At 45.2% G+C, this 24,146-nt stretch overlaps 1 long non-coding RNA gene across 3 annotated transcripts; it reads left to right on the forward strand.

Annotated features, from left to right (window-relative positions):
• The first annotated feature begins 3,683 nt into the window (after window positions 1-3,683).
• LOC113903049 lies at window positions 3,684-15,190 on the forward strand. 3 transcript variants are annotated; one of them, XR_003514012.1, is made up of 3 exons: window positions 3,684-8,316; window positions 12,904-13,739; window positions 15,025-15,190. It is a non-coding gene; the product is annotated as an uncharacterized LOC113903049 (long non-coding RNA). The 3 variants fall into 3 exon arrangements; XR_003514013.1 differs by having other exon boundaries at window positions 3,684-7,620; XR_003514011.1 differs by lacking the exon at window positions 3,684-8,316 and having other exon boundaries at window positions 12,870-13,739.
• Window positions 15,191-24,146: the final 8,956 nt, after the last annotated feature.

The raw sequence follows: 24,146 nt of genomic DNA on the forward strand, positions 1-24,146 counted from the left end.
TGGGTGAACCATCTGTCCACACACTGTCCTGGCCAGGCTTCCAAAAAGGCTTTTTGCTGCTACCCTAAATGCTTTCCTGCATTTCATTGTCACTGTGTCTGGAGTCATACCTTCCCATAGCCTTTTGGTTCCCTGTCTAGGTGGCATATTCTCTGAGGATGTTGTGGTTGTGATGCCATCATCAGCCAGGAATAACTTAGCTTAGTGTCAGAGCCACAAGGGGAAGACTTGTCCAAGGTTGGAGCTCTATTGAAAGAAAAGTAATAATCCATTTTCAGCTTCCCTGAGAGCACATACCCAAATTCAAAAACTTTTGATCAGAAAGGAGACATAAATTCCATTAAAAACCAGAGAGAAAAGGAATTGGATATTGAATGTATCTGAAAGCGGAAGCCCCTCTAAGCTAAAAAACAACAAAGTACAAGAAGGCAAAGACCAACCAACTTGACCACATCAAAGCTAAGTATTTCCAAAGTCAAACAGTGTCACAAACAGAGCCAAAAAGCAGAGCGGATGAACTGTTTGCAGATCTATAATGTGTAAAAAGATGACACACAAATCCTTAACAGTAAAAATAACCCTCACCCTTACCCAACAGATAGCTGTGTCATTCACCTCAACAGCATACAGAAGAGAAAATAGACTTGACTGAAATTTTTTTGAGAAAATAATTAAATTTCAGTAATAACAAGATCAACAATAAAAACACAATAAAGAAGCAGTAGTTTTCACCAACAAATTTGGGGGGAAAAGTCTACGAATACTGAATGCTGATGAGATACAGTCAAACAGGCACTAAGTACAAAGGGAACTGTGAATTGGTATAAACTTTGGAAAATAATATGATAGTCAAAGAGAAGGAGAGAGATGAAAGTTTCAAGCAAGGGCCAATGACCTATATATTAATACAACATTTGAGTGCTTTGAAATCTGCCTGCAAGGCAGGAGGACCTGGGTTTGATCCCTGAGTCAGAAAGACCCCCTGGAGAAGGAAACAGCAACCCACTCCAGTATTGCTGTTGGGAAAATCCCATGGACAAAGGAGCCTGGTGGGCTACAGTCCATGGGGTGGCAAAGAGTTGAGCACGACTGAGTGACTAACACTGTGTGCCACCCGTAGTGCTGGGTGTTAGAATGTGAGGATAAATAAGACACTGTCTGCTCTTGGGCATACGGTCGAAGAGAGAGAAAAACACACAGATTCTGAAGTGATATGTAGTGAGAAGGCCAGAGAGATGCTTGGGACATGGGCAAAGCATGGAGCAGCCCAGATGGGTGGTGCAAGTATGAATCTTCATGGGAGTATCCAGGGAGGTTACTCATCTCTGCTTCCTGTCTCTGGTTACTTGGAGACATTTAGAGGTGTGAGAACCAATGAAAAGATGATTGCTTCGGTCCAGGTAGAGAAGACAAGGCCTGAATTAGGGTCGGGGCAAGAGGATAGACAGAAGGTAAAATTAGGAGAAGCTGCTGACCGACTGGTTGCTGGGTCAAAGAGTCTAGGATGCCTTCCCTGTTTGTGTCTTGGGTGGATGGAATACTGAGGAGAAAGAGCAGGCTTGGTGGTGAGAAGAGGATTGTTGAGCCCAATTTTGCACAAGTTAAATGAAAGGTGGGCACCCAGGTAGAGATGGCCTATGAGGATCTAGGAGAGAGCTTGGACCCCAGCAGGGATTTGAATGAAAGATTCAGATCGTGACTAATGGCGACTGTAGCCATGGGCTTTGCTGAGCTGCCCTTGGAGAAGGTGGCAGCTGAGAAGAGAAAGGAGGGTCTAGGGCTGAGAATCTTTCCCCTGTTGAAGCGTGGACAGAGAGAAAGAAAAGCCCACAGAGGCAAAAGAGACAGCAGAAAGAGAGGGGGAAAAGCACCTGGAGCCTGTGTTGGCATGGAAACCCAGGGATGTGGAGCGTTTCCAAGAGAGAATAATCAGTCAACAGAAGAGAAAAGCCAGTTAGATAGGGACGGAGGGCCCACCACACGGAGCAGTTAGGAGCCCCTCAAGCCCCACAGGAGCAATTCCTGTGAGAGGTGGGCCTAAAGCCCCCACAAGGTGGGCAGAGCAAAGTGAAAGGGGGGTACAGCAGGCAGCATGGCACCTGTCCTGAGGAACTTGGAATATGATGGAGAAGCTGCCAGGGTTATGACTTGGGTCAGAGAGATTTCTAGGCTGGGCTGAGAGGAAGGCAGGATCAACGTGATGGAAGAGAGGCTGAAAGGGCTGTCACCTAAAGTCGTCTTGTCTGTGTAAATCAGAGGCAAGATCAAAGAGCATGGATGGCAAAGAGGAAAAATGGCCATAAGTGACCTTGACTAGAGCTGTTTCCAAGAAAGTCTGTCTGCCAGTCTGGAGCTCACAAAGGAGGTGTGAGCCTGTCCCCAGGGGGTAGATGGAGAACTCAGAGAAGTGCAGAGTTCATGGAGCAGAGCCAGACACTGAGCTGTGACCGACATTTCAGGGACGGATACAGGGATGCTGCTGAGGAGTCTAAGCGGGGCGAGGTGGTGGGGCGAGGGGGGAGAAAGGGCTGAAAAATTGGGGGCCCTGGAAGTCCAGGGAGGAGAGAGCTTCCAGAGGTCAGCATGACCATTAATGTGCGAAAGGCACAGAAGTCAGAGGAGATGAGAGTATCCCTGGTCTTTGGGGACCCCACATAGCAGCTTTGGGGTAGGGGGCAAAACCCAACTGGGTGGGGGTGATCTAGAGACTGCTGAGAAAGCAGGAGGGGAAAGGGAGACCCGAGGGGACAGAAGTTTCTAGAAGGTACTGTCTCTTACACATTGACATTTGGAGGGAGGAGGGCTATGTGAGGACACAAGAGCAGGGACAGGTAATGAAAGGGGCCCCTGGAGCAGTGGGATTAAGTGTATAGGTGAAGGGATTAGTTGTGTTGGTGGAAAGGGGCAAAATTAAATCATGTACATTTTACCAAGTAACCTGATCCCTGTGTTTTTCTGAAGGTTGTTTTTCTGCCCTCTGAGTACTGACTGCAGCTCTAATTAGCAGTAGTTTCATCCTGCCTCGTGTTTGGGGCTGTGTCTTATTCATTTTTGTACCTTTCAGTACCTAGCAACAGGCAGCGAGCTAGGTAAAGACAGAATAATTATTTCCTGCTTGAAATCAAATGTCTGAAATGGAGGTTCAGAATTTTTTTTTTTAAACCACAAAGATTCTGTGACTATTCCCAAGGAATCAACAAACAGGGAAATGAAAGTCAAAGTTGAAGCTGTCTGTGAGGCTGTCTGGGTCTCAGGAAATGCACTCTGCATTCTGGTGTGGGTACTGCTCTTCATAATTTTTAATGGTGAGGTTGTGATTGTTGTCTCATCTGGTCATTGCAAATCCACCCTCCTGTCCTTACTGAGGCAGACAGAGACTGCTAGCCCCATTTCACGGATTAGGAAACTGAGACCTAGAGTGGCAGGATAGAAGGAAAGAATCATGAGCAATGAAGTCGGTGGGGAGAGGTCTTGAATACTGCGTTCAGGGTCTTCACACCACTCCTGGTGTAATCTAGCACGTGTGCTCAGGCACTGTCATGTCTGACTCTTTGTGACCCCATGGGCTGTAGCCCGCCAGGCTCCTCTGTCCAGGGATTTTCCAGACAAGAATACTGGCATGGGTTACCATGCCCTTCTCCAGGGGAGCTTCCTGACCCAGGGATCGAACCCGTGTCTCCTGCATTAGCAGGTGGATTCTTTACCACTGAGCCACCTGGGAAACCCAGTATCTCCTTAGACCAAGAAGGAGTCTTGGTCTAACTGGTTGCACTTGGGCCTCATGCCATCGCCTGATAAGAGCTGGGTGGCAAGAGGTGGGGCCTGAAGGAGGGGCTTCTGTGGGTTCTGTGTGAGAGAGCATCCCATGTCGCACCACAGCCATGTAAAATGGAGAACAGGAAATCTCCCTGAACGTAACAAGGGCTGTTAAGGAGGCAATAAAGAATGCTGGAAAGCCCGACATCCCCACCCTCGCCCCCAGACATCTACTAAGAAGGAACCAGACAGAGGCAGGCAGACTTGTTTAGGAGGCCATTGTCCAGATAAGAGTGAGAGAAGTCTGAACTCAACCAGTGGAAAGGGAGTAGATCCAGAACTTAGAGGAGATTAAAAACCAGAAATGATGATTGGCTTTTAGGAGGAGAGAGAGAGTGAAGACAAAGACTCCTGTGTGTCTTGGGTAGACAGTGGGGAGGCCCCTGGGAAGATGGGGAGTGAGTTTGAGGGGCAAGACAGTGGTCTCAGATACAGCCAAGGGGTCAGGATCATAGTCAGGTAGAGCCCAGCAGGCACTTGAGTCAAGGATCAGGGGCTCAGAAAAAAATTCCGCTGGGAGTACTGGCCTAAGGCCGTGGCCACTCAAGTAACAGGAACCCTGAGAATGAGTAAGATCACCAGAGAAAGAGAATGGGACGGGGCCCAGGGCAGAATCCTACGGTACAGTGACACTTGAAGTACCAATCAAGGTGTGGGTAGGTGACAAAGGAGAAAGAGAAGGAAAGGCTTGAGACATGCGACAACCAACCAGGAGAGTGGGTTGCCATGGAAACCAAGGTAGTGAAGGGTTTCAAGGAGAAAGTAATCAACACTGTCAAATGCAGCAGAGAATTCCAATAAGATAAAGACAGACTCCCCCCCTGCACCCCCACCTTTGGATCTGATGATTAGTAAGCTTTGGATGCCCTCAATAAGAGCATTTTGGGGGAGTGATGGGGCAAAACTTGAATAATGTTGAGATGTGAGGAGGAGGTGAATTCGTCACCGAGAGTTCTTTGAGGAGTCCGGAAGGAAGACTTGGAGATGTGAAGGACAAGAGTGGGGAGGTTGAGCAAAGGGAAGACAGGAGCAAGTTCATAGGCTGATATCCACTCCCAGATTCGATAAGTGTTGTTTAGTGACAAAGTTGATTCATTCCACATATTCTAGTTTACCACCTGTTTGTGCCTGGCAGTCTGCCCAGCATTGTGGATTCTGTGGTGAATGAATTGAAATAGGCAGATTTCTGTTCTTGTGGCATTTATATGATAGTAGGGGAGAAAGATGTGAATCACATAATCACACACATAAATGTGTGATTTCCAACGTTGACAGAACACACTCTGAAAGAAAGGTAGCGAGTGCTGGAGGATGTACCAGGGCCCCTGCCCCAGGCCAACTCCAGAGGCTTCCCTGCAGTGGCGACACTTGAACCAAGCTGTTAAGGGGACAGAGTTCATGGGACTGAACAGATTCGAGAAGAGCCTTCTGGCCAGAGGGACCCGCCCGCCTGTGCACAGAGAGGCGCACTGAGGCCAGAGAGGCAGGCAGGGCTGGGTGGGCAGAGCTCTGGAGGCCGGGGCTGAGCTCCTGTGTACCTCCCGAGAGTGAGGGAAGCGTGTTTGAGACCTGCCTGAATATTTCCTGTGCTCTGAGACTGGCTGGTCCTGGAGAAGTCATTAGAGGAAGCACAGGTGGACTTAGGGAGACAAGTTGGGAAGTTTCTGTTGTCCTGGTGGACAGTATTTGGACAACACATTCTGGTCGGTCTTGGTGCTGTATGGAAGGAAGATGAGTAAGGAGGGGAGGAGGTGTTCCAGACGACCCCTGAGTTTAGGGCTTGCCTTACTGGTGGTGTGGCAGTGCTTTCCTCAGAACTGGGGAGCCCTACAAAGAAACGAGGTCTGTGAGGCAGACCCCCAAGTCTGGTGGTAGACAGCTGAGACATGCAAGCTAGGAGCTGGGGAGGAAGTGGTTGAATGCGTGGACCTGGAACCCAGAGTGAGAAATCACAGAGACCGTTTCAGTGCTCCTGCGGGATCCTGAGTGAAAATGTGAACTGAAATGGTATCAGGTTTCTGGAGCATTCTGAGGAGATGAGGGAGGCTGAGGAAGAAGAGGCCAAGCATCAACATTTGGGGGCCTGTAGAAAAAAAGATCCTCTTGGGGCACGGAAAAGAAAGGGCGAGAGAGGTCTTTCAACAGAAAGATGGAGTGGTCAGCAGTGGTTATGTGCAGAAAGGTCAGAGGTCAAGGGCAAATCCAGGAGCTCTTCTGAGGTGCAACTGCCCAATCGCCATGGCACCCCTGGAATTGGGCAGTGTAGTGTCTCTCCTGATTGGTACCCCCCCAGGGCCCATGGGAGACCTCAGGGGACCGTAGCAGAGACAGCCTGCGTAGGGGGTGATTAAGGAGAGAAGTGAGGGAGCAAAGTCTAAGGCCTTTAAATGAAATTTTAGTCTTCAAGGAAATAGCAATACTGGCATACAGATATTCTGAGGGAAGGGAGCCTGAGTAATGGAGTGATTAAGGATGGAGACAATTAGTGAAATGAGTTCCCACAGGGGTTGGGTTCAAGTGTAGTGGTGGATAAATTAGTTTGGGGCAATAATGTATATTTGACTGAATGGGGCAAAACTTAATTATTTACCTTTTAGACAGTATCTTGATCTCCATGTTCTTTGGGGAGCTTTTATCTGACCTGTGTACCAAATACAACTCTAATTAGCACCACTTTTATCCTGTCTCAGGGCTGGGATCATGTCTTATTATTTTTGGTGTTTCTCAGCACCTAGCAACAGGCAGTAAGGTCTTTGGGTGCCGAATCAATATTATCTGCCTTGGAATGAAAAATCTGAAGTCAACATTCAAACTCTTTGACCAAAAAGAATCTGTGATAATTCTCCAGAAGTACAGTGTGGGAAAGAATTGGTATAAAGTCCTGGTGGCAGGAGTTTGGGGTGGTGGAGGGTGGAGAGAGAGTACAAGAGTCAGCTGTCTTCATCCTTATACATTCTGTCCCATTTATGCCTTTCACATTCATCCTCTCATATGAACTTCACCTCCCCCGGAAGAAGGAGAGCATCACCTCCCATCATAGAGGAGGGAGCAGAAACCAGAGGAGGAACTTCCTCTAGTGGTCCAGTGGCCAAGAATCCACCTCCCAGTGCAGGGGATGTGGGTTCAACACCTCAGGGGAACTAAGATCCCACATGCCTCAGGGCGACTAAGCTCACACACCGCGATGAAGACCTAGCATAGTGCCCCCCTCCCCCCCAAAAAAACAGAAGGAAGTGCCTTGCTGACATCGAGCACAAATAACAGGAGCTGGATTCAACCTCAGTCCGTCGAGGATCACAGTCCGTCTTTCCAGGATCAGGTTGAGCTGAGAGAAAGAGGAAGAGGAGTCTGTGAGGTGCAGGTGGACGCTCCACCTGGACATGTGCGGAAGGTTGGAGGCACGCTCCGACAGGAGACCGGATATTAAAGCATCATATAAAACTTCGGTGATAACATCTGCAATGCTAGCACCAGAGCAGATAGCTCATCCGTCTTAAGAAGCCTCCCTACCTTGTGAATGATATACACATTCTACATTTACACTGAAGACATCTGTATTTTTTTTCAATGTTTGTCTTTAGACCCATCTTAAATGTATTTTCACGTTTAATGTGACACAGAGATCTAATTTGATCTTTTTCCGAACGGATAACCAGGTGGCTAAGCACCATTTATTGTTCCAGCACTATCTTTTCTCCCAGTTCCCTATGTCTACACTCTGTTCAGGTCTGTTGATCTGTTTGTCTACTTCTGGGCCAGCACCAGATTTTAATAAGCAAAAGCTTCATCTTCCTACCTGATCAGGTAAGTGCCCCTCCCTTCCTGGCCCTTTATTCTTTTTTTATTTTATTATTTTTTTTTCCTTTATTCTTTTTTTAAAAGTACGTTGGTTGTATTGCACATTTACTTTTTCACACACACACTTTAGAATCAGCTTGTCGAAGTTCCATGAAAATCCTGTGGGAATTTTGAGAGGGATTTCACTGAAGGGAGAAATGACATCTTTGGGATACCTGTTCTTCCCATCTGTGAACTAGTATCTGTCTCCATTTAATCAAAGTCTTATTTGTTTGGGTTGATTTTTAATGCCTTTTAATAAAGGTTGGTCGATTTTGTCGTAAAGGTTTTTCACATTTCTTATTAGGTTTATTCCTGAGTACCTTATCAGTTGTGTTCTTTTTATGAGTGTAAAAGGCTTTTCTTTTTTTCTTTTTGCTTTCCAAATTTTAATCAATTTACTAATCACGATGCTTCATTCACTGACACACTCTCGGAGTAAATGTGCTTTGTCCCTGGGTACACAAATGAGAACACAGCACACATATAAAGTTGAACTAATTGACTGGAAATGAATTAGAATTTTTGAATTAAAATTTAATTATACAAGTAATACATGAATACATTTTCCTTTCAATAAGATTAGAGTATTACAGATAAAGAAGTCTCTACTGAATACACCCCACCCCCAGCCTCCAGCAAGACCCCTCTCGCCCTGCTGAGGTAACTGCTCTTAGGTTTTTTGCTGCTTATCCAAAATGTTTTCCAAAGCCCACTGAAGCATGTCTTCTGTTCTCTTTTGTGTGTTTGTTTACACAGACATGGTGTGTACAAGCTGGAGGTGTTACTCAGCTTAGCACGCTGTGAGACTCCTGGAATAGCTGACACTGGGCCACAGAGCTCCTTGCCACTGGCAGCTGGCGGCCCTAGCCAGTTACACTGTGTTTGATTTCCTATTTCCTATTGATTGACTATTAAAGCGTTTCCAGTGTCATTCCATTAAGACACACCTGTAAGAGCCTCTTAGGATTGCTCATTTTGCACATGTACAAGTATTTCTCTGGGATAGATACTTAGAAATGGAACTGATGGATTGTAGGGAATGCATATCTTAAATTCTAATAGAGATTTCTAAAAATGTTCTCCATTTGCTCCTTTCTCCTGCTCAGAGTGTGTGTGTCCATTTCCCCAGACCATGTCCAGGTTTTCCATTTTTAACCAGTGAAAAATAGTATCTTGCTTTAGTTGGTATTTTTCTTAATTACCTACGAGGCTGAAGTCTTCATGTGTTTACTGTCCATTTTTTGTCTTTTTGCTATTGATGTTTAAGAATTCGTTATGTATTTGAATATTAATACTTTGTCATGTATATTGCAGATGTTTTCTACATTGCGATGTGTGTCATTTAATTGCATAGTACCTTTTTGTCTTCGAGAAATTTAAATTTTGATACAATCAAATTTGTCAATCTTAATGTTATGCCATTTTTGCAGTCTTATTGAAGAAAGCCTTTCCTATGTCAAGGTCATAAATATTTCCTATATTTCCTTCTCAAAAATTTATAGTTTCTACATACATACATATTTAAGCTCTTATACTATATCTAAAAAATAAATTCCTTATGCACAAATCTTAGGGTCTAACTTTAATCCCTTCCCATCCCCCCTAAATGGATAGGTAATCGTCCCAACACCATTTATGGAGTAATGTATCATTTCTCCACTGATTTAAAATTGCTGCCTCTGCCTGATACTAAACTCCAGTGGGGGTCTATGTGAGATCTCTTTCTTGTCCACTGATCCATTTGTCTACTCCTGAGCTTGATAATATGCTTTGCTAAGTGACGGGACAAATCCCACCCTCTTTGTTGTTTTTGTAAAATTGCCTTGGTCATCCTTGCATATTTGGCCTACCACATGAATTTTTAAATAGCCTGTCAAGTTTCAGGAACAATTTTGCTAGTATATTGGGATCACATTGAGTTTTGGATATCTTTGAAGAAAATTGACACCTTTTTCATATTTGAATCTTTCTCCCACTGCTGATTGCTCTGTCTCTCAGTTCTGGTCATCTTTTATGTCTTTCAGGGAAGTTTTATTTATTTATTGTAACTGGAGGCTTTCTCTAGTTAAAATCTTGCATATTTCTTGATAAATTTCTTCCTAGGTTTATTACAGGTTTTGTTGGCAACTGTGAATAGGATCTCCTCTCCCCTTGTTTGTTTGGCCCTTGTTTTTTCATATTTAATTTCAACCTGTTTACTAATCAGTGGGCTTGACTTGCAGGCACACATGCAAAGTAACATTCTTCCTCCTTGGGCACAAACATGCAAGCACAACCACACTTGCAGAGCCGGCATAATTGGCTGAAATAAATTAAATCTCTCCAGATTAGACTTTAATTAAAGAAGTAAAGCATGAATACATTTCCCATTTAAAAGTAGAACAATATGAATGTAATTAACGTTTCCTTTGGTCACCTGAGATCCTGGTCCCTTCCCCCTCCACAGAGGTGACCACTGTTCAGAGTTTTATGTTTTGCCTTCCATAGTAAATATATAGATAGTATTGATGGAGGTATTTTCAATAAATTATACCGAGTCATAGGTCTTATACTGTATCCTGCATTTTTCCTTTAATCTTATATTTGGGGGGAGTTCCCCAGGTTAGTGATATAGCAGCTCCTGTTCCTGCTTTTTAACAGCTGTCTGCTTAGTATAGTACTCATGCTCACAACTGTACTGTTTCCCCTTCTCTGACATCCATAGACCGGGGGGTTCCTCCTCTCTGCCCACTATAATGACGAATACTGCCAGGAACACCTTGGCACCTGCCAGCTCCTGAAATGTTTCTCTAGGGTAGTACCTGAGAGTAGAACTCTAGCCTCTATGGTGGCCACTGTTTCAGTTTTCATAGACACAGCCCAGGTCAGCTTTGAAAGCTGCTGTGCCAATTTAAGATCCTTCCACAAGTAAATGTCAATCTCCCTTGTTTCAGACCATTGACAGCTTGTAAAGCTTATGGATCTGATGGATGATAAAAAGTGGTTTCTTCTTGGTTTCATTTGTGTTTTCCTGGCCACACCATGGCCTCCTCCCAGGTCTCCTGGCCATTCTTATTTCCTCCCATTGGGGTCATCTGTGCATCTCCTCTGTCCATCTTTCTTCTGTGTTGTTCATTTCTTCCTGACTTAAAGGATCTCTTAATTTTGTATATTAGTTCCTTGTTTACTCTATGCGTTGCACATAATTCTCTACCATTGTGACCCTTGTCATTTTAACTGTATTGTATCTTTCATCATAGAACTTTTCATTTCTATGTCAAATTTAGAATCTCATCTTGCCTTAAGAAGGCCCTCTCTATACTAAGATCACAACCATTTTCCTGTGTTTTTCCTAAAGCTTTTGTAATTTTCCTTCTTGTATATATGTTTTATTACTTTCACATTTAAGTCTTTATTGAATATGAAGCTAATTTTAAGTGTGATATCAGTGCTTAATTTTTTAAAATGTCAAAATTGATAACCAATTTTTTCAATACCATTTATTGGATAACATGTCATTTCTTCAGTAATTTAAAATTGCTGCCTCTACCTGACACTAAATTCCATTGCGGCTTTATGTCAGAGCTCTTTCAGGTCCACTGATCCATTTGTCTACTCCTGAGCTTGATAAAATGCTGTGCTAAGTGACGGGACAAATCCCACCCTCTTTGTTGTTTTTGTAAAATGGCCTTGGTCATCCTTGCATATTTGGCCCACCACATAAATTTTTAAATAGCCTGTCAAGTTTCAGGAACAATTTTGCTAGTTTTTTAAATTGGGATCACATTGAGTTTTGGATAAGTTTGAAGAAAATCGACACCTTTATCATATTTGAGCCTTCCCCTCGATGCTCACTGCTGTATCTCTCAATTCCAGTCCTCATCTATGTCTTTCAGGCAAGTTTTATGGCTTTCTCTAGTTAAAGACCTACGTATCTCTTGATAAATTTATTCCTGGGTTTATTACAGACTTTGTTGTCAACTGTGAATAGGACTTCCTGTTCTCTTGTTTGTTTGGCCCTTGTTTTTCCATATTTCATTTCAGCCTGTTTACTAATCAGTGGGCTTGACTTGCAGACACGCATGCAAAGTGAATGTTCTTCCTCCTGGGCACAAACCTTTGAGCACAACCAAACACACAGAGCTGGCATAATTGGCTGAAAACAAATTAAAATCTTTTCTGATTATACTTTAATTAAAGAAGTGAAGCATGAATACATTTTCCTTTTAAAAGTAGAACAATATGAATGTAACTAAAATTTCCTTCGGCCATCCTCCAAGTCCTGGTTCCCCTGCCTTCCTCACAGTTTTATGTATCTCCTTCCATATAAATGTAGAGTATTGATGGAGGTATTTTGAATGAGTCATCCCACTTTATAGAGATTTTACTGTAAGCTGCATTTTCCCTCCACCATATATTTCTAGGATATACTCATATTGATACAAATAGCCCTTGCCAGTTCCTTTTAGTAGCTATGTTATATTCATTCCCATGAATGGGCCACGTCTTTCCTTCCTTAAGATGTGTGTACATCTAGTTCTATCTTTTCTTTCCTCCTTCATAAGCAATGCCACTGAAAACAGCCTCACACTTGCCTCTTCTGTAATGTTTCTCTAGGGTAGTGGTTGAGAAGTGGCATTTTGCTTCTCAAGGTTCCCACGTTTTTAGTTTCAGATATTACCAAAGTGTCCTCCATAATCTCTGTACCATTTACACTTCTGGCCAGAGGGTATGAGAGGATTCCAATCCCCACACCATAAGTAGTTGTTTTAAATATTTGCCAATTTGATGGGTGAAATTGAATTGTTTTTTAAAGTTTATACATACTTGTTTGCTAGTGAGATTTTCAGATGTGTATTAGACATTTGTATTTTCTATTTTCTGAATAATCTATTTTTGCTCATTAAAAAAATTAGGTTGTTTGTCTTTATCTTACTGATTTTATGAGTCTCATGATATAATCTGTTAATCTTTTGTGTGTATGTGTATGTGTGTGGGCACTTATTTACTTCCAGCTTGTCTGTTGCCTTCAGATTTTTTTAGGAACTTTTGTTAGAAGTTATCAATTTTGACATAACCAAATTTATTATTTTTTTTCCTTTATTCCTTTTATTTGTAGGTCGTGTTTAGGCCTTTTTTACTCCTAAGGTTTAAATATATTCTGCATTCCCTTCTAGTAATTTTGTTTTTCTGTGGGTCTTTAGTGCAGCTGGAATGTATGTTTATGATTGAAATGAGATATGATCTAACCTTTCTCCAAATGTACAGCTGATTATTACAACATGATGGATTGACTAGTTCATTCTCTCCACTGAGCTGAGATGAAGCTCCCTCACACACTGAATCGCCATGTCTAGGTAGGTCTGAGGCCCTTGTTCTGTTTCACCTGGCTGTGTATTTCTGTCTGCTTCACACTCTTTCACCATAGCTTTAGACCACCTTTTGGTACCTGTTAAGTGAAATGCTTCATTTCAGTGTGCTTCCTTTTCAATTATCTCTGCTAACTATTAACGCCTCTTCATGAATTTGAAAACCTGCTTGCAAGTTCTGTGAATTTAAAGATTAATTTGGGGGAAATCGACATTAATACAATACTAAGGCTTTCAATCCATGAACACAGAAGATCCCTACACTTATTCTGATCATCTTATCTCCCCTTCAGTCCCATTTTATGGTTTTCTTCATAAAGAACCTACCCATTTCCTAATGTGTTTATTCCTATACTTTTTTATTATTGTTGTCAATGAGTTCTCTCTACTTCCTCCGCTTTGTTTTTTCTCTTGCTTGCTACATTTTTTTAAATCTACTAATCACTGTATTTCATTCATAGACACACACAAAGTGAACGTCCTTCCTCCCTGGACACAAACATGCAAGCACTGCCAAACATGCAGAGCTGACATAATTGGCTGGAAATGAATGGGAATTTTTCCAAATTAAAGTTTAATGACACAAGCGCAACATGAATACATTCTCCTTTTTAAGAAATAGAACATTGCCAATGAAGCTCAAGTCCCTTTTGGCCACCCACTGCCATCCCATTTCCTTCTTCTTCCCCCGAGGCTGCCACTGTGATGGGCTCAGTGTTCACTTTCTAAAAACTCGTAAGTACATAGTAGGTCCCCGTGGGGATTGATGGTATCGTTGACTCAAATGATGAGAAGTTTATCTTTTCCTTTTCACTTTTCATTGAGAGTCAGTTTTTGTATTGACCTGGATTTTATTGATGTTATAGTTACTGAATGGAATGTCAATATCATCCATCATAACGTTAAAGTGAAGATACGGAAGCTGGGAGACAGCAGTGGAGGGAAGCGGGTCAGAGGACTGACAGGGGTGCAGGGGGAGGCACAGGAGCATCTGTGGACACACAGTGGAGTCAGTCAGGAGTGGAGAGGAAGTAGATTTCTTAAAATGAGACCATAATTCAGAAAGATACGTGCACCGCAGTGTTCACTGCAGCACTGTTTACAATAGCCAGGACGTGGAGGCAACCTAAATGTCCATCAACAGAAGAATGGATAAACAATGGATATTACTTAGCCACAAAAAGCAATGAAATTGGATCATTTGTAGAGACATGGATGGACCTAGAGTCCATCATAGAGTGGAGTAAGTCAGAAAGAGAAAAACAAATATCATATTTGATTTTGTTCAGTCTCTAAGTCGTGTCTGACTCTTTGCAACCCCACAGACTAGCACGCCAGACTTCCCTGTCCTTCACTCTCCCTTGGAATTTGCCCAAACTCATGTCCATCGAGTCAGTATATTAACACATAAATGTAGAATCTAGAAAATGGTACTGATGGGCCTATTTGCAGGGCAGAAAGAGAAACGCAGATGGAGAGAACGGACGTGGGCTCGGGTGGGGAAGGGGAGGGCGGAGTGGGCTGGGAGGTTAGGATTGACATGGCTGATGTACAGTGACCACCGTGTGTATAACAGATAGCTAGTGGAAACTGCCGTAGAGCACAGGGAGCTCAGCTCGGGGCTCTGTGGAGACCCAGATGAGTGGGATGGGATGCGTACATACAACTGATTCACTTCATTGTACAGCAGAAACTGCACAACATTGTAAAGCAGTTATCCTCCAAAAAAAATAAAAAGATAACCAGCAGAGCTATTTGACAGCTTTGGTGGGAGAATCAAGGAGGGAGGGGAGCAGCTTCCAAGTGACCCAAAGCCTCATCTGCCACATGGGACATTAGTGGGTCTTATGAACTAGAAATCGGGTGTCGTAAATGCTGGTCCGAGAACTCTCATGACCTAATTTTGACTAGGGTCTTGTTCAGGGACATTATGAGGCAGCTTTAAGGAAGCACTTTCCTCCCTGATTAAAGAGATGCATCTGGAAGGCTTTATTGGCCCTGCCCCTTCCTTTCCGCTTAGGTGCTGTTGGGTGAAAACATGATGCTTGGAGCTCTGACAGCCATCTTGTGACCAGGAGGGGAAGGCCAGGAGATGCAACTCTGTGCTGACTCCAGCTTGAGCACCTGGCACCACTGACTTCTGGACTTTCTTTGAAATAAATAAAATGTTCTTACTGTTTAAGTCACTCTTGGGTGTTTTGTTAGCTGGTGAAAGCAGCCTTCCTAATACGAGGGATCTAAGAGCTTCTTAGAGCTGGGAGGTGACCCCAAGGAGCAGATCACATATTCTGAGGTGAGAGTTTGGGGATGGGGAGAAGGCTGCTCTTCTATCTTCTTGTTAATATGTGGACAGTGTTTGCCTCTGGGTACTTTGGGTACTTAGCACTTTTCTAAGATGTCCACAAATTACTTTTGCAATTACAGAAATGAAAAGACCCAAATTCTTAGGAGATGACACTGAGAGAGATAAATTTTAATACAGGAAAAGGAAGGGCCCAGAGCTTAAAAGAAACATCCTGGGTAAAATCCTAGATAAAGAGTTGGCTTCAAAAGATTTGAGAGCTGCAAGATTAGGGGAGGGCAGTGGAGCAGGCAAAGTGGGCATGGGTCTCATCGCTTACCGGGCCCCTGTATGGCCAGCAGCCTCCGTGGGACACACCAAGGACAGAAATGAGTCCAGCATGGGTGGGGCACGCAGGTTTGGGGCGTGAATGCAACTGGAGGGAGAGCAGTGACTCATGTGTCAGGCTGAGGAGTTTGGGCTTTTATCCAAAGACTGCCACTGCTGTCCAGGTGAGAAGAGATGCAGGGCTGAGCCGAACCACAGGGCAGGTGGGGAAGAGGTGGATTCAAGACACAGAGGTAGAGGGGCTTCTCTGGTGGCCCGGTGGTAAAGAACCTGCCTTCCAATGTAAGAGACACCGGTTCTGTTCCTGGTCCAGGAAGATCCTGCATGCTGCAGAGCAGCTAAGCCTCCAAGCCACAGCCACTGAAGCCTGTGCATCTAGAGCCCGTGCTCTGCAACAAGAGAAGCCACCGCAATGAGAAGCCCACTCACTGCAGAGAGTAGTCCCCACTCTGAGCAACTAGAGAAAGCCCTCAGCGACAAAGACCCAGTGCAGCCAAAAATATATATTTTTTAGAAGTGAGATGGTTAAAAGAGCAACATTAGAGGTAGAGATAGGAAGCTTGAGTCTGACAAAGCACAAGAGATGAGAAAGAATGAAAAGTTGAAGATGGCCCCAGTTTGCTGGCCCAGAAACTGCCACAAACAGAGCCTTGCCAAAATACAGCTTCTTTTATTTCTCCATGATCAAGGTCACTCTTACCTGCACCCCTACCCCTTTCTGTTCAGAAGCACAAAATCTTTTCAGTTCAAGGTAAATGCAGTTGCATCTGGATGTTTCCTAAGTCTCTCTTAAGTAGATTCTTGGTCTGCTTCCATCTTCTCTGCTTTCCACTGCTCCTTCCCTTCTCCTGAGGGTGCATCATGTTCTGGGATCTCCTGTTTTGACCTGGTCCCAGGGCATGCATCTGATCCTAGATCACAGGCTCTATCAGCTGCCATCCTCTGAACCAGCACGTCACCCCTGAATCCTTGTCCTGACCACAAAACATTTTTAAGTCCACCAGCTGTACTCACTGGCTATACTATGCCCTCATCACCCCTACCTTGCCACAAGGACTCACAGGACCATGGAGGACATCCCAGGCCCATCTGTCAAACACCATCTCCCATCAGGGCTCTCAAGCTCTCCAGCCCTTGCTGGGATGTGTTGGTTTCCTGGGAAATACCATGAGAAACCAGGCAATATTCCCTCCTACTCTGGGATACTCCCAAATTTCTTTCAGGAGATGTAGCATCTACTGTTCGTTCTGTCTCCATGTGATTCCCCTCCTTCTGCTAGATGGTCAGAATTTTATTCCTTCCAGGCAGAAGGACAGCTTCTGCATTATCCCTGTTTCATGTTCATGGCATCAGTTTCCAGTTCTGAGTCCCCTGAGTTCTTTTCTGTTTACAAACCATTGACCACAACCAAACACCCTATCTCTGTTGTAGGTTTCAAGAGACTACTTGAAACCATTGACTTTCTTTCTCATTGCCTTCATGCTGTCACAACCCAAATCTTCCCCCAAAGCTGCGACTGAATGCAGAGAGGGTGACCACGGAAGCTAGTTTCCAACATGGCTGCCAACAATTCCTGCCTCCTCGTATGCACATACTACTCACATCAAGAAGTAGGGTCTACTTTCTCTCCCTGTGAATCTGGGCTGCTCTTAGTGTTTACTTGGCCAACAGAACATTAGGCCGATGGCAGAAAAGACATTCTGGGACTTGTGAAACTAGGTCATTAGGAGCCTTGTAACTTCTGCACAGGCTTCTTGAAACACTTGGTCTCAGGACATTCCCTCTTGCAACCCAGCTGCCATGTTGTGAAAAGTCCAACCCATATGAATCCACATGTGAGCACTCTGATCCACAACCTTGGTTGCCAGCTTTGTGAATCTTGCTCAGTAAGCCCTGTTGAGCCTTTGATGACTTGAGCTCCAACTGCCTTCTGCCTGCAACTGCATAAGTGACTTTAAGCAAGAACCACCCAGCTGAGCCCTATCAATCCCCAGAACCATGAGAAATAATAAATCATGCCTTTAAGTAGGTAAAGTTTGGGCCTGTTTGTTATGCATCAAAAGAGTGACAGGTAAGGAAGTATGTGGGGGAACACATTGAGTAACGTATAGAATAGTGTCCAGCAACACATCGTGTAAGTGGACCATTATAATACAGCATGGTAAGTGCAATCATGGAACACAGATGTGTACAGAACTTTCCAGAGCAAGTGACCACTGGCCTGATTTCTTAAAGATAAGTAGGAATGAGCAAGCTACAAGGGATCGGAAGGACATTCCAAGCAAAGGAAGCAGCAAAGCAAAGCCCCAGGAGTGAGGAGTAACTAGAGTGAGCTTGAGGGCATTTGGTGTTCCTGGAATACGAGAGAAGAAAGTGAGAATGTGATAAGTGGACTGAAGATGTGAACAGAAATCAGACCCCTCAGGGCCGCGGATGCCCTCCATATCAAGGAGTTTGGACACCATCCTGCAGCCAGTGGGTGCTGTTTTCACATTGGTGATATGTTCAGATTTGTGGCATGGGAAAATCACTGTGGAAGCCCTGTGAAGGCTAGATTTGGAAAAGTGACAGTCTCCAGCTAAGGAGATCAGTTCATAGATTCTGGTCATGGTCCAGGCAAGGTAGGATGAGACCTGACCTGGAGCAAGGGCAAGAAGGATGGACAGAACCTGGAAACTTTTAGAAAAGAAATGCACAGTGATTGTTAGCTGTCAGGATGAAAGTGAGGGTAGAGCTAAGGGGGATGCCCATGTGTCTTGGGTGGGACCCTCCGTGGATGGTGGCGGGCAGGGATACTTGGGAGGGGAAACAATACGGGGGCCAGTTTGAGGGGTATAACAATGGGCTTAGTCTCAGGTAGAGCTGTTTGGGGCTGGAGGCTGCAGCCTGGTGCGGCCCAACTGGATCCTAGACCAGGAAGAATTTTGACTGGAGGGGTCGACCCTGGGACAGAGGTTAACGGATAATTCTTACCTAAGAATGAGTAAGGTCCCCAGAAAGAGAGTGGAGGGAGAGGACCCAGGGTGAGTTACTGTGACATTTGAGGGGCTGACTGAAGGTAGGTGGTCGACAAAGGAGAGGGAGAAGGAAAGACTTGAGGGATGAGACAAACAACTAGGAGAGGGGGGTTGCCAAGGCAACCGAGGTAGTGAAGAGTTTCAAGGAGAAAGTAATCAACTCTGATATGGCCCAAATCTCAGAAAAATGAGAGGCCAAGTCCTTTGAATTTAGCAATCAGGGGGCTATTATGAACCTTAGCAAGTACTGTTTCAGGGAGTGAAGGGGCAAAAACTAGTTTATAGGGGGCGCTGGAGTGACTGGGTGAGGAGATACAGACTTCTCCCACATAAGGGTTAGGAGACTAGGGAAGGAGCTGGGAGGCAACAAGAAAAATGCGAGTGATCAATGGAGGATTTTTTTTAAATGAGAGGTCCTAGAATTTCCTCCTCTTGAAAGAAGGGGCACCTGCAGAGAGGGAGGGGATGAAAAGAGAATGATTTGTGAACTGGGATCCATCTTCTGAACCTGGATGAAAGGAAAAAAGTGGGTATGACTGGAGATGTCTCAGGGGAGGAGAACGGACCATGGAGAAGTCTCCCTGTGATGCCCTCTCCGATCCTGAAAACCTGGAGGCCAGGTTGTCTGATTCTGCAGGGTGGTGAAGACTGACAAGAAAGGGGAAATAGCTGGAGGGTCATTGGGTGACTGTTCTGGACATTGTTCACTGGTCCCTCCAGAGCCATTCTCTATCTTTCTGCATCCTGTCCCATGCCCTAGATGGCCAACATGTACCACCACCCATGCTCCCTGCCCTCTGGCTTCTAGTTGAGTTTAACCAATGGAAGAACCAGTGGGAGAGTCGAGGGGAAAGGGGAATGAGTCTCCCCTGATCACCTGCCTGTGGGCTGTGGGTTTGCAGTGACCACCAATCCTTACTCATGGCCACAGGTGGGGTCCCTTTCTTAAAGCCACAGCTTTCTCTCCAGGTTCTGAAAACCCACAGCCTCCTCTCATCTCTTTAGGCCTAGAGGGCTTCCCTGGTGGCTCAGATGGTAAAGAATCCTGACTGCAATGCAGGAGACCCAGGTTCAATCCTTGGTTTGGGAAGATCCCCTGGAGGAGGAAATGGCAACCCACTCCAGTATTCTTGTCTGGAGAATCCCATGGGCAGAGGAGCCTAGGGGCTACAGTCCCTGGGGCTACAAAGAGCTGGACACAACTAAGTGACTAACAAGAGGTACTGATGGTTTCCAACCGTTGTTCGTCCCTGGGTCCTTTGTCATTGCTGGAACCTTTATCCCTGCCACACCCTGGGAGTCATCCTTTCATTAAAGTAAATTCTGTCAAATTATTTTGGTTGCACCACCTTCTAGGATCCTGACTATCCATGAACTTGGTTCATCTAAACAGTGGGACAGTTGTGTCTGAAGGTACACAACACTGAGCAAAGACAGGCCTCATCTTTCCCCACCTAGAACTGCCACTCCAGCAAGGGAGCCAGATATTAATCAAGACAATAAAGAAATCCCTAATTTTAAACTCTGGTAGTGCCATGGAGACATCTTCCTAGGTCAGAGAAGTAACATTTGATCAGGGGAGTGGACATTAACTAGAAATGAGAAGAGCTCTGCACATAAGGATATGCCATTTGCAGAACTCTGTGCTGAGTGTATGATATATTCCAGAAACCAGAAGGCCATCATGGCTACAGCACTTAACAGTAAGAATGATTTTGACACAAGTGACTGAAAACCCAATTCAAAAATTGTTAAACAGAGATTTGTTACCATGCATAACAAGGAGTTGCAAGGGAGGAGCTCTAATGTCATCACGGACCCAGTTTTTGTACATCTTTCAGTTCGCCCAGCCCCTGAGTATGGGCTCCTGTCCCCATGGTCACAATATGGCTGCAACCACTCCAGGTATTATATCCACAGTACTAACATCCAGAGATGGATGGGAAAAAGTGGTTCTTCCTTATACTTCTTTTTGAGGACTAAGAAACCCTTCCCAGAAGACTCTACCACCAAAAACTCTCATTGATCAGATTTGCACCAAATACCTACCCAGAGGCCAGTCACTGATGAGAGAAATAGTCCTGCCCTTTGTGACTGTCAGTGATCAGTCTGTGTCATGAGGAGTGGTTTATGTTAGCAACAAGCAAAGAGAAATGACTGTCAGGTGGGAATCATGTCAAAGACCAGGGAACCATGATATATGATGAGACTGGAGAAATCAAAGTCCATCTTGCTTTGAAATCGTTCAAACCATTGAACAGGATGTGGGCATGAAAAAGATATGTATTCTTTTTTTTTTTTTTAACTTTTTTTTTGGCTGCACTGGGTCTTTGTTGCCACACACAAACTCTCTCTAGTTGCAGCAAGCAGAGGCCACTCCCCAGGTTTGGTGCACCAGCCTTCCTTGTTTCGGACCATGGGCTCTAGGTGTGTGGGCTCCAGCAGTTGTGGCTCCTGGGCTCTACAGCACTGACTCAGTACTTGTGGCTCACAGGGCTACTTGCTCCTTGGCATGTGAGATCTTCCAGAACCAAGGATCGAACCTGTGTCCCCAACACTGGCAGGTGAATTCCCAACCACTAGACCACCAGGGAAGCCCAAGATGTGTACTCTTAAATGACCACTCTGGCTGCTCTGTGAAGATTGGATCATTGGAAGCAAGGGTGGATTTGAGGAGACAAATTAACAGATAACTGCACTGGACCAAGCAAGAGATGATGGCGTGGACCAAGCTAGTGGTGATGATGGAAAGGGTTAGGAGGTAAGATCCACAGCCTCGTGATGGTATGTTGCAGGTGAGGTCAAAGGAGATTCTAGGTGACTGCTAAGTGTCTCCTACATAGCAGGGGCATCATTCTCCAGAATAGGAAACCCCAGATGAGGATGGCTGGCGGGAAGAAGGATTAGGAATTTGAATGAAAAAAAAGGATAATCAAGTGATTAAAAACAGATCAGGAGGACTTCCCTGGTGGTCTGGTGGCTAAGACTCCATGCTTCCAATGCAGAGGGGCTGGATTCTATCCCTGGTCAGGGGATTAGATCCCACATGGCCCAACTAAGAGTTTGCAAGCTGTAACTGAACATCCTGCGCGCTGCAAAGATCCCGAATGCTGTAGCTAAGACAGCCAAATAAATTTTTTTTAAAAGACCAAGAGTTTCGTTTTGGTCACAGAGTTGAGGTGTCTGAGTTGTTGGTAGATGACTGGCTCTCAGGTTCTGGAGCTCTGGACTGCACGTGGGAGGGTGGTAGTTAAAGAGAAGGATGAATGTGTTGGTCTAGAGCTCAGAGGAGGCTTGGACTGGACAGTCAGTTTGGAGAATTAGCTCCCAGTGGGTCTGCAAAGCATTAACGATGTATGAGATTGAGAGGAAAGGTACTCAGTGAAAGAGCACACAGAGCCCTGGATGACACTGACACTGGATGGGACCAGTGTAGACACGAAAGTAGAGTTCGAGAAAGAGAAGATAAGGAAAGATGGGCCTCGAAAGCCCCTGAAGAGGAGTTTCCAGGATGGAGTGGCCACTGATGGGCCAGAGGCACAGACACTGGGGGAGATGAGGTCATGCCCTGGACCTGGACTGTGGGGACCCCTGCCACTGCAACTTTGGGGAAGGGAGCAAAGCCCAACTGCATGGAGGATGAACTAGAGGCTGACTGAGAAAGCAGGAGGGAAAAGTGGGGTTTGGGGGGGACAGAAGTTTCTAGAAGGTGCTATTTCTTTCAGACTGACATTTGGAGAGAGGATGGCTGTGTGAGCCCGAGTTTGAAAAGCAGGGACAGGTAAAAGAGATGGTGGGATTAAGTGTATAGGTGAAGGGATTAGTTGTGTTTGCAGAAAGGGGCAAATTAAATCATGTATGTATTACCAAGGAACCTGATCTCCATGTTTTTCTGGAGGCTTTTTCTCTGCCCTCTGCATAGTGACTGCATCTCTAATTAGCAGTGGTTTCATCCTGCCTCATGTCTGGGGCCATGTCTTTATTCGTTTTTTCTTTTTTCTTTTTTTTTGTAACTCTCGGTACCTAGCAACAGGCAGCGAGCTCTAGGTAGAGACAGGATAATTATTTTCTGCTTGAAATTGAATGTCTGAAATGGAGGTTCAGAATTTTTTTCTTTTTACCAAAAAGACATTATAAGAACTTCTAAGGGAGTGAGATTAGAGGCAAAAGGAAGCTCTGAGGGTTGGTGGGGATGGAAGGGTTGGGGGCTGGGACCTGGGAGATGTGCTCAGAGGATGTACTCAGGAGGAAGGACTGGGACTTCTCCTGCCAACATGGACCAGCTCTTCATAGGTGATGGTGCTGCCCACTGGCTGGGCATCATCCCCACCTGTTCTTTTCAACAATTCCCATTGGCCCATTCAGCTTTTCAACCCTTCCCTCACTCAGGCTTGTGGCTGCTTCTGATCCAGCTGACATTTCTTCCTAAAAACACCTTTCCTTGGCCTCCGTGACACCAAGACCTCCCAGTTAGCCTCCCCACTAGGGACTTCCCTGGCAGTCCACTGGTTAAGACTCAGCCTTCCATTACAGGGGTATGGGTTCGATCCCTGGTCACAGAACTAAGGTCCTACATGCTGTGGGGTGCAGCCAAAAATTAAAAAAAAAAAAAAACCCTCCCCCCTCACTGTCTTCTCCATCCACCATCTAAGTGGTGATTTCCCTCAAGACTCATGGATGGGCTCTTCCATCTTCCTTTATGTTCTCATCCTGGGTAGAACTCATGACTCCAATTGCAGGCCCCTGGCCCTGCCCTCTCAAGACTGGCCTGCCCAAGCTACCCAGCTGACAGCTCTACACTGATGTTCTTCAACTTACCAAAGCCAATCACAATGCTAACTTCTTCTCCCCAAACTTGCCTTGCCCTGGACTTCCCTGGTGGCTCAGACGGTAAAGCGTCTGCCTACAATGAGGGAGACCTGGGTTCAATCCCTGGGTCGGGAAGATCTCCTGGAGAAGGAAATGGCAACCCACTCCAGTACCCTTGCCTGGAAAATCCCATGGACAGAGGAGCCTGGTAGGCTACAGTCCATGGGATCGCAAAGAGTCGGACATGACTGAGCAACTTCACTTTCACTTCTCTGCAAAAGGCCCAGCCTTCAATCTGGTTTCCCAAACCCAGCCCTTTGAGTCAGCCTGGAGTCTACCCTGCCCTCCCCGCCTCCCATCGAGTCCCAGGAAATCCTGCCATTTCCGTCTCCAGAATCCTCCCCGGTCTGACCCTTCCCCCCCACCACCACCTGCTTCACCCCCCACCCCCCATCTCCTTGCCACAAGGGCCTCACAGCCTTCCTTCCTCCTCCTCACCTCTCTCCTTATCACACAGCAGTAAAAGCAGATCCTTAATACGTAAATAAGATCCTATCATTTTTCTCCCTAACACCATCCCTCAGTGACTTCCCATCCCCCTTAGAACAGAATCTGGGCTCTGTCTCTCAAAGCTGACAGGGCTCACCAGATCTGCCCATTCATCTCCTCAATCCCCTTGGATGTTCA

The sequence above is a fragment of the Bos indicus x Bos taurus genome, chromosome 13, assembly GCF_003369695.1.
Source record: "Bos indicus x Bos taurus breed Angus x Brahman F1 hybrid chromosome 13, Bos_hybrid_MaternalHap_v2.0, whole genome shotgun sequence".
NCBI classification, from domain to species: Eukaryota; Metazoa; Chordata; class Mammalia; order Artiodactyla; family Bovidae; genus Bos; species Bos indicus x Bos taurus.